The sequence below is a fragment of the Lactuca virosa genome, chromosome 1, assembly GCF_052849685.1.
Source record: "Lactuca virosa cultivar CGN04683 chromosome 1, Lactuca_virosa_CGN04683_v6, whole genome shotgun sequence".
Taxonomy (NCBI): Eukaryota; Viridiplantae; Streptophyta; class Magnoliopsida; order Asterales; family Asteraceae; genus Lactuca; species Lactuca virosa.
In genome coordinates, this window is record NC_136426.1 from 75,872,839 (window position 1) to 75,882,541 (window position 9,703).

At 32.6% G+C, this 9,703-nt stretch overlaps 1 long non-coding RNA gene across 1 annotated transcript; it reads right to left on the bottom strand.

Moving 5' to 3' along the window:
• Nucleotides 1–7,214: 7,214 nt before the first annotated feature.
• On the bottom strand, nt 7,215–8,410 carry LOC145105240 (uncharacterized). The gene is made up of 3 exons (XR_013707265.1): nt 8,309–8,410; nt 8,083–8,220; nt 7,215–7,333 (listed from the first exon to the last, which is right to left on the bottom strand). It is a non-coding gene; the product is annotated as an uncharacterized LOC145105240 (long non-coding RNA).
• Between the last annotated feature and the right edge of the window lie 1,293 nt (nt 8,411–9,703).

The window sequence follows — 9,703 nt, forward strand, 5'->3', positions numbered from 1 at the left end:
CCCAAATCCTTACCATAAACGTAAGAATATCAAATTCTTGCCATTTACTGTAATCTGTTAGATTCTAAACTTATATGCAATGATCCTTTTGTAATGACTATGCACAAAAGTCACAGAGACTTGGCAACAGACATTACAAAGTATTTCAATGGAGAGCAATTCCATGGAAAACGAAGTCTCACATTCAAAGTACATTCCTTTGAACATCCTTCTTGCATTAAGTTTTCTAATCTTACACAGATTTAAAGAATGACTTCCACTTATGGAAACATTTCCATATTCCCATTTTGACTATCACTTCTAAACAAGAGTTGCCTCTTTTCAGTATGTCAATATGGTCCTTTCCAAAATTTTACACCATACTTCCAAGTGTCCATGAGACACCAGTCTTTGGTAAACCTCAGATTGTTCTCGACAATTGCTTAATCATTTTAGTCAAATCCAGTTCTAGTCCTTTTCCCACTTAATGCCCTAGGAATTTGGAAAAATTTAGAACGGATGAATATTACAGCACATACAATCGATCTTATATCCGAAGCATATAGCACACGATTCATGATGTCTCACATAAAGACATGATACTAGACCAGTCTTTTGCTATAATATTTCTATTTCTATTTGCCATGTTCTCATAATTCGAAATATGAACAGGGATACCATAATCATAGTCGAATTTTGAGAACGCAATTATCATTTCCATATATAGAATTTCCTTATGTTGAACCATTCCAACATAACATTCATATATATATATATATATATATATATATATATATATATATATATATATATATATATATATACTTGACTAAATTTGATTAAAATCTCAATCTAAGCTTTTAGAATTGAAATGAAGTATGAATTCCTCTCCCTTAATTATAGCAAAACAACTTTTCAAACCCTGCAACTTGAGAATTGAAACTTTTGTTTTCTATAATTAACATTGCTAACTTGCAACATTCATCATAATTGATTATACTCCCACTAGCATAATAATCATTACTTTTACTAGCATAACATTTACGCTCCCACTAGCTTTGACATGTACCCAGAAATTAGTTGGACTTTTAGAAATCAATACTTATTGACTTTCATTACCAAAGTTCAGATTTCTGATACGAGATGCTTTGATAAGACTTTATCTAGGCTTCTTGAACTCATACACCTTTCCTTAGATAACTCACATGTGTGTCTAAACAATTTAAGAACTTACAGCAATAAGTCTCAAATTATTAGACTTTTTGCCATTCCTCACAATTCGAATTATGAAAAGGTATTCCGTAATCATAATCAAATTTGAGAATGCAAATATCATAATCGCTATTTTCTTAAAAATCTATTTAGTGAAAGCATTTCCTCACCATCATTTTCATGAGTCGGAGAGAAACCTTATGATACTTAGATTTTATGGTGTATGTGTTCCTATCCATGTGAATTTGTCAAACCATAATAAAAAAGACAAGGTTAGTGACAAATCCAAACTCATATGGACTGAACTTGTTCAATCTTAATTTCTTGCCACCTGGCAGCACTAGGTCCTACCATCGCTTCCAAGTTGTTATGAAAAACCTGAGAACTCATAGAACTCACATGCATAGTCAACTTTTAACTGGAATGAGCACAGAAAAAAGAATATGTCAACACGATAGGTTACAAACCTCAATTCGTGTGCTAGTGTTTAACAATAGGTTTACTTCTCGATTAGTTCTTGAAACTTGTCAAGATCTTTAAGACTCCCACTGACCTCTTGAGATATAAGATTCTCTGTCAAGAGCCATTCCTTGACAAAAAAAATATTCAAGAGTTAGTGCGGATTCTTATCAAGATAAACACTTCACACAATTGGTCTTAGTTGGTCTTTATCCTTACCAAGACATCACAACTTACCAATTTCAAATGTACAAGAGTAAAAACATTTAACTATACATTTAATGAATGTTATAAACCTTTCCTAAGATTATGTCACTCAAGGCACAATCTTGGAGTATGACTCTAAGACTTGTTTTGGAACGAAGTGTGACTCATCTTCTTGATTTAACCATTTCAACAATTCACGATTCCTCTTCTTAGCCATACAAATGCACTAAGATATCCTTAGAGGATCAATTGTGACATGGTTTTCATAATCATTAAGATGATCATAAAACACGATACTCAAGTACTCTCCCATCTTTTCAGATTGGAGAAACTTTTATCTTTCCGCCCAATTTGATTCTTCTCATTCGTTCTGCCATACATTGAAACTTTTCCAATGTTTCAGAATTATACTTAAACTTGTAAGCATAACCATATTTACTAAACTTTAGTAAATCATGACGAATAATCTTATCGTTCTCTGTGGTGGACCTGACCAATGCACACCCAGTGTACCCGATCCCCTAGTCCTCCACTTGACTCACATAAACATGTGAACAAAGAATTAGTCTTAATTTCCCAAAGATGAAGGTTCTCATTCATCACACAATACAAGTTGCATGATTCCAAGTTTCTATCCAATTCAAACTTGGGTGATGAAAATCTTTCCTTATTTGGTAAATTCTCGACACTACCACAAACAAAAGAATCAAATCCATTTTCCTAATATTGTTATTAATGGAATCTTATAAACAACAATTTTTCACAAAAGCCATTGTAAGGAAATTTTAAAAATAAGATACATTTCAAAATTTTTCTTTACTTATAAAAATTATGGAAAACTTATCCTTACAATGCAAATACAAGTGAAAATATGTTGTTATCTATTCCTAAGCAATCTATCATAACTCTTAAGCAGCAGCTCAAAAATCCAATCATCGAACCATGCGATCGAAATCCATCTTCGTGACCAGATTCAACATACTCTTCCTTTAAGCTTCCTTTCTTTTCTTCGATTCTTCAAAACATCAAAATGTAATTACATTACATCATATATTAAGAATCTCCAAATAGGAACTTAATAGAGTTAGATAGTGGACTTACCTGAAGTAGAGTTATACACTCTGACCTTACCATCCTTGTGGCCCTTCAGGTAGATATGGTAGCTTCGCAACCAATGCCCCTTTCTTTTGGCAATAAAAACATATGGACTCTCTGGAATGGTATACAGGACTATCTCAGACTTAGCCTTTCTCTTTACCATTTGGTCAACCGGGTTGACTATGGTCGACCCCTTTCCATTGGGAAGAGAAATCTTTTCTGGTCTTCCAATGTTACCATTGTCAATGTCAATTTAAGGTTGGGAAGTAGATCTTTCAATCAAATTTGCTATACCAGTGCTCCAAATAATTGCTGATTCGGCAACAACAAGAAAATAAGTAAGATCAATAAGGGTCATGTCATGGTCTGTCACATAGTAGTCCTTTAAAGAACCCGATATATGACTTAGGAAGTGATTAGAGAACACAGTCAACAGCCAACTTCCTTGAGACTTCGACACCCAACTGTCCCAGCTTGTCAATATGTGACTTCATCTCCAAGACGTGAGCACATACACACTTTCCTTCCTGCCAATAGGGTTTGAGTGACCTAGAACTTGTGGGTTGGGGAGAATTATTGGATGAGATGGAGGAAACGAAGTTCCACTATAGCACGAAGAAGGGATTAATCTTTCACCTTGATCTCCTTGTGGAAAATCATCTTTATAAAGAAAGTTTATTCAAAAGATTCGGGAAGACCATAGTTGTCTGAACTTAGACATTTATGAGGGAGAAATTCAAGTTTAGTTGATTTTAGTCCTTAAAATAACACCCAACATGAAATATTAAGGCTAGGATCCAACACAATATTTTACAATTCGGAAGAGGGATGCCGTAATCCTATTGCAAAATATTTGAAGGTAGGTAAATGACGATTTACCAATTTCCACCACGAAAAACGAAAAGGGACTTTAGGTTTTAAGTGAATTGAAATTCCTAGATCCTTTGAGACTCATTGAACAATTCAATGGCATGTTTAAATCTCGATTGTGCCCTTCAAGTTTGTGACTGGGATGCCGAGGATCACAAACAAGGTGTGAATAACCATGCAAATTAGCTTGGTACACTCAATGTTACAACCACTTAATCAATGTGCCGGTTAACCACACACACTCCATTGACCTATGATTAACATCAAGCTACTCGTTGCCACGCACTGTCAGTCCCAGGTTAGTGTGCCGGTTAACCACACACACTCCACTAACGACTTAACAAGGTGCGAAGTGCAATTTCATGGGTTAGCACCATATTCACATTTTCCTAAGTAACTAAGATTGGGAATTCATAAGTGTTTAGTTACTTAATATTTCATTATACTTTTAATGAGAATTTAAATGTTCTGTCAAACCCATTCTGCTAACGACCCTCAACCAGTCAAGGAAGCGGTGGGTGAGAGTGGACACCCATTAAACTGCCATTTTATAGGCAGTAACCTTATACCCCCCTTATAGACCGACTTCATGAATGAGGCCTACTAACGGTAAGACTGACTTTACTCTTATACATATATATAAATATTAAACCTATAATATTATAATAGTATAAGGATTGAATTTTAAACCTTTAAAATTCTAGGGTTTGGAATTAAATGTTTCAAAAGTTAGTCTTTTACATTTACAAATTCCAAAACTTGAGGGCAAGTTTTGTAACTTTCAAAACTTTTCAAATTCATAACTCATGAGTTTAATATAGGTTTTAATGAAAAGACTCTTGAAAATCCATAACTTGAGGACAAGTTATGGAGTCCATAAAACCATTTATGAAAAGGACTCTTCATTTTTCTATAACCTATGACTTTTAATGATCCATTTAAATGAAAAACTTTTCATTTTCCATAACTTGAGGACAAGTTATGGAATCCATCAAAATCATTTAGATCAAAAAATTCTAACAAGAAAATCAACCAATTTGTCAATGATCTAAATTAAACTCATAAGAACAAGACAATTCAAATCAAACAAATTTCATGTAATTAGCCTAACCATATAAACTAATACAAAACATGAAACTTTGACAATTATCTTTTAAATTGGATAAGCATGATCATTACCACATCAAAAACATGTTTATATGTTCAAAAACAGCTTAGGGTAATGATCCTAGTCCAATTCCAGCCAAAAAACTTGAAAAACAGCATTCTGGGGCACCAACTCGTCGAGTGCAAGAGCAAACTCAGCAAGTTGGATGACTTTGCACTTGGACTCGACGAGTCCCCCAATGGACTCGGCGATTCCACTGTCCAGAACAATAGAAAATCATTTTTAAAGCATTTTCAAGCAACTAGCATCAAGTATAATTGAAAACAAGCCTAGGCTCTGATACCACTGAAGGGCTTTGAGCATTCTAACACTCCTAAGGTGTACATGGAACCCTAAATACCTTGGATCTATGTTTTCTCTATTATATATGCAAACTTGAACTTTCCAAGGTATTACCCTAACTAGCATACAAAACATTGATACAAGGGTAATAGAACAAGTAAGATGACATACCTTTTGTTGTAGTTGGAAAACCTTGAAGCTTTTGGCCTTTAAGAACTTAGCACCAATAGTGTGAATTCCTCAAATGGAATCACAACACATCATGGACAAAGGATGACATTTTGAGAGAGAATCTTCATACACCAAAAACCGTCCATATGAACTCCAAGAACATTGATAATGATTTTCGCTATGGAGTAACATATTTATATGTGGAATTCCAAAGGTCATGGGTTAACCATAATCCATACCCATAGGTTTATGATCCATGGTTCATGTGGCCCAACTCTTTATGTATCCATACATAAACTTAGTCCAACATGGATCATAAGCCCAACATATAAATATAACTAAATTTGCACAATTAGTCCCCATTGATTTAATTAGTCTCTTTTGATCACTAAATTAATTCCAAACTAATTCTTGATCAATAATAATTAAATCATATGATTTCATATTAATATATTAGAACTTATAATATATTAATAAACTATAAATAACCTATTCTCAAAAGTCCATCCTAACAAATTGTCCTGATGATATGCAACCCAAATGGACCATGCTACTCTCAGGTCAAGTACATACCAATTATAGTTATGGGCTTAGACACCTAATCCAACACATACAACCCTAAATGCTTTGGATCTATGTTTTCTCTAATTATACATGCAATATTGTTTCCAAAGCATTAAGCCTACAACTAGCATACAATTGATATAAACAACATAAAATACTAGTTAGGAGTTTACCTCTTTATGTAGCTTGTAGAACTTGTTGTGCTTGGCCTTTAAGAACTTAGTTCCCCAAATGTTGCACCTCAAATGGTTCACAACACTTTAGACTAAGAATGACTTTTGAGAGAGCTTATGCACACTAAAATCGGTTATGGATCTCCAAGAACACTCTAGCAAAACTTTTGCAACCAATTTTAGGCTATAGGGTGTCTTATATATAGTGTAGGAATCCAAGAGTCATGGGTAAACCCTAATCCATACACTTGAGCTTATTATCCATGATCCATGATTCAAGTGGGCTAACTCTTTATGGATTCATCCATAAACTTAGTCCATCATGTATCATAATCCCAAACCATATATATATATATATATATATATATATATATATATATATATATATATATATATATATATATATATATATATATATATATAGGGAAATGATCAAATGAGAACACCAAAAAGGTTGAGAACGCGAGAACATTTCTGGACCAATCATTTTATAAGGATATATTTGTAATTCTGTATTTAATTTAAATTAAATCAACTTAAATTCAAATATTTATTTCCTAAAATTTAGCAATAATAATTACAGTAACCTAAAATAAAAGATTAACTGATTTTTTTATTAATTGATGAGAAAAATAACTTTTATTAATTTATCTGTCAAATAAAAAAGTTGTCTTTTTCTAATCTATCATTCATCTAAATATTTTCAATCATATATGAATAAAACTCATTTGTAATTATAAAAATATATGGTTGTAATCTAAATTAATAAAACGCAATTTAGTGATAAACAGTTTCATTTTTAAATGAATAAAAATAATGCTACCAATCATACATGAATATACTAACAAATAAAAAATTCAACACATTAATTATTCAATATTAAACACTGTTTTATTCATAAATAAATTTTCCAAATATTGAGGTTATACATTTATATTGTTATGTTTATAAATGAATATGTCGAGACTGGTTTCATATATTTATACATGATTATACATGATTATACTCAACAATGATTAAATCACTTCAAAGGAAAAAAAAACTTGCAAAATTCATCCATATGTCAACCATTTTCTTGAATCGTTCGCAACCCCATTCTTTTATTCGAATCAAATGGCTCGTGAGCTTGTGAAACGAGTAGTAGTAATACCTTAAAAATTACATAAAAAAAATATTAAAATGAATGATTAGTAGCAAACTCATGTGGCTTTATAATCATAATTGATTAGTACGAGTCTTCTAGTTATAATCATAACTGATTATTATAGTTGGCTTCTAATCGTATGTACATCTATGATTATACATGTTTATAATCATAAGTGATTAAACAAACACGATCAAACATTCTTTTTTTATTAAACTATTATCTCCGGTAAACCACCTAGTAATGAATCTGTTCACCTTTATCCAATTTTAATTATTTAAATCATCAAATGTAACTAATAATGAAACAAAATTGGTCCAAAACCTACAAAATAGGTCAAAATTCGGAAAGAAAAAAAATGAACACAAATACCTTGATTTATCTACGCTGCCATTACTTTGTCCTATTTTTAACCCACACAAATGAGCACAACAAGTTTCCTCTTTGACTCTCATCTCTGTGCTTAAACTTTGTTGCAGGCAATGATAATAAAAAAAACCAAAAAAAATTGGATCTTTGTTTTGATTATATCCACGCAGTTGATAAACTTCACATTTTCACTTTAAGTTGCCTTTTTTATAAGCATATGTTCTTCCCTTTTTACATAAGGATGATATTAATACTCTTTTATATTGAAACTAATCTACATTTAAAATCTATATCTGCCATAAAAATGATAATCAAATTAATATCAGAAAAAAGAAACACAAACAAGAAAAATAGTAGTATGTATAAGAATGATAACCATAACTTACGACTACTAGGGTCGGCATCGGTTCGCTGGGTCACCAAATATGGTGCGGCACCACCACCATCGCCTCTAACATCGTTGCTGCATCCTCCTCCTTCTTGATCTCTCTCTGAAACCCCCTCGTGCTCTCTCCTTCGTTTTCCTGTTTAAGAGAAAACGAAACCCTATTGTAGTTAAAACCGATCAAGATTCAAATAGGGAACCAACTGTGTAAATAAGAGTGTTTAGACCAGGGAGAAGGCTCGATGGTGGCTGCAATGTAAGATAATTATCGTGAATAGATTCTGGTGGTGTGTGGATGATGGAGGCTATTTTGTTGATGAAGCCCTAGGTATACAAGAGAGTAAGAAAGAGACGGCAAGCAAAAATGAAAGGAAATTGACGTGAGAGAGAGATATATTTTAGTAATCAACTAACTTTGTAATTACTATTATACCCATATGGCAATTTTAAAGTTACACTTTAATGCTAGTAATTTAAGAATTTACATAAATAGCCCGTTTGATTATAACCTTAGATATAGATATTTAAATGGTCCAGATCTGTTCTCGCGTTCTCAACCTTTTAAGTGTTCTCATTTGATCCTACTCCTATATATATATATATATATATATATATATATATATATATATATATATATATATATATATATATATATATATAACTAATTTACATAATTAGTCCCTATTAATTTAATTAGTCTCTTTTGATCACTAAATTAATTCCAAATTGATTCTTGATCAATACTAATTAAATCACATGATTTCATATTAATATATTAGAACTTATAATATATTAATAAATCATAACTAACCTCTTCTCAAAAGTCCATCCTATCAAATTGTCGTGGTGATATGCAACCCAAATGGATCATGCTACTCTCGGGTCAAGTACATACCAATTATAGTTATGGGCTTAGACACCTAATCCAACAGTCTCCCACTTGGATAAGTCTAATAACTATTATTGCAAGTACGATTCCATAACCCGACTAGCAATCGTAGCTCTTAAAAGCCGCTGTCGAACTCTGACCTAGTCAATGACGCGTCCATTAGATAAGGGATCATATATTCCTCCATTCTAGATATCGTATGGACTGAGACATGGATTTTAATCACTCTCTCTGTCCATCTGTTGTTTCCCGATTTCCGATTTATGACGACCGACTAATTGAACAAATCAAATCAGTCCAGGCTTGGCCAAGCACTTAGGTTTTTCATCACTAAATCATCGAGGGGGCCCACATATATCGCTTTTATACCTCTAAGGGTAAAAGGAATGGATAAAATTAGACTCAAATGCTTGCTTGTAGTTACTCATCAAATCACACACAACGATATGTTTTATAAGAGTAAGTTACTGGTGCGTTTACATATGTCAATGTGCAACCGACTTGTAAATAACAACTCACATGTCTTGGTTTCAAGAATATAAGATATTATCGTCTCACAATCACTCGTGATAAAATCCATGAAGTGATTCAGATGAGCGTGGGTTTAATCCAATACTCGAATCTTATTCCAGGAGTACTCATGAACACTGCAGCAATCTACAGACCCATTCATGACAGTCTGGCTTCAATACCTACTTCCAAAGTATGATCGACTGTGGATAGTTTGAAAAAC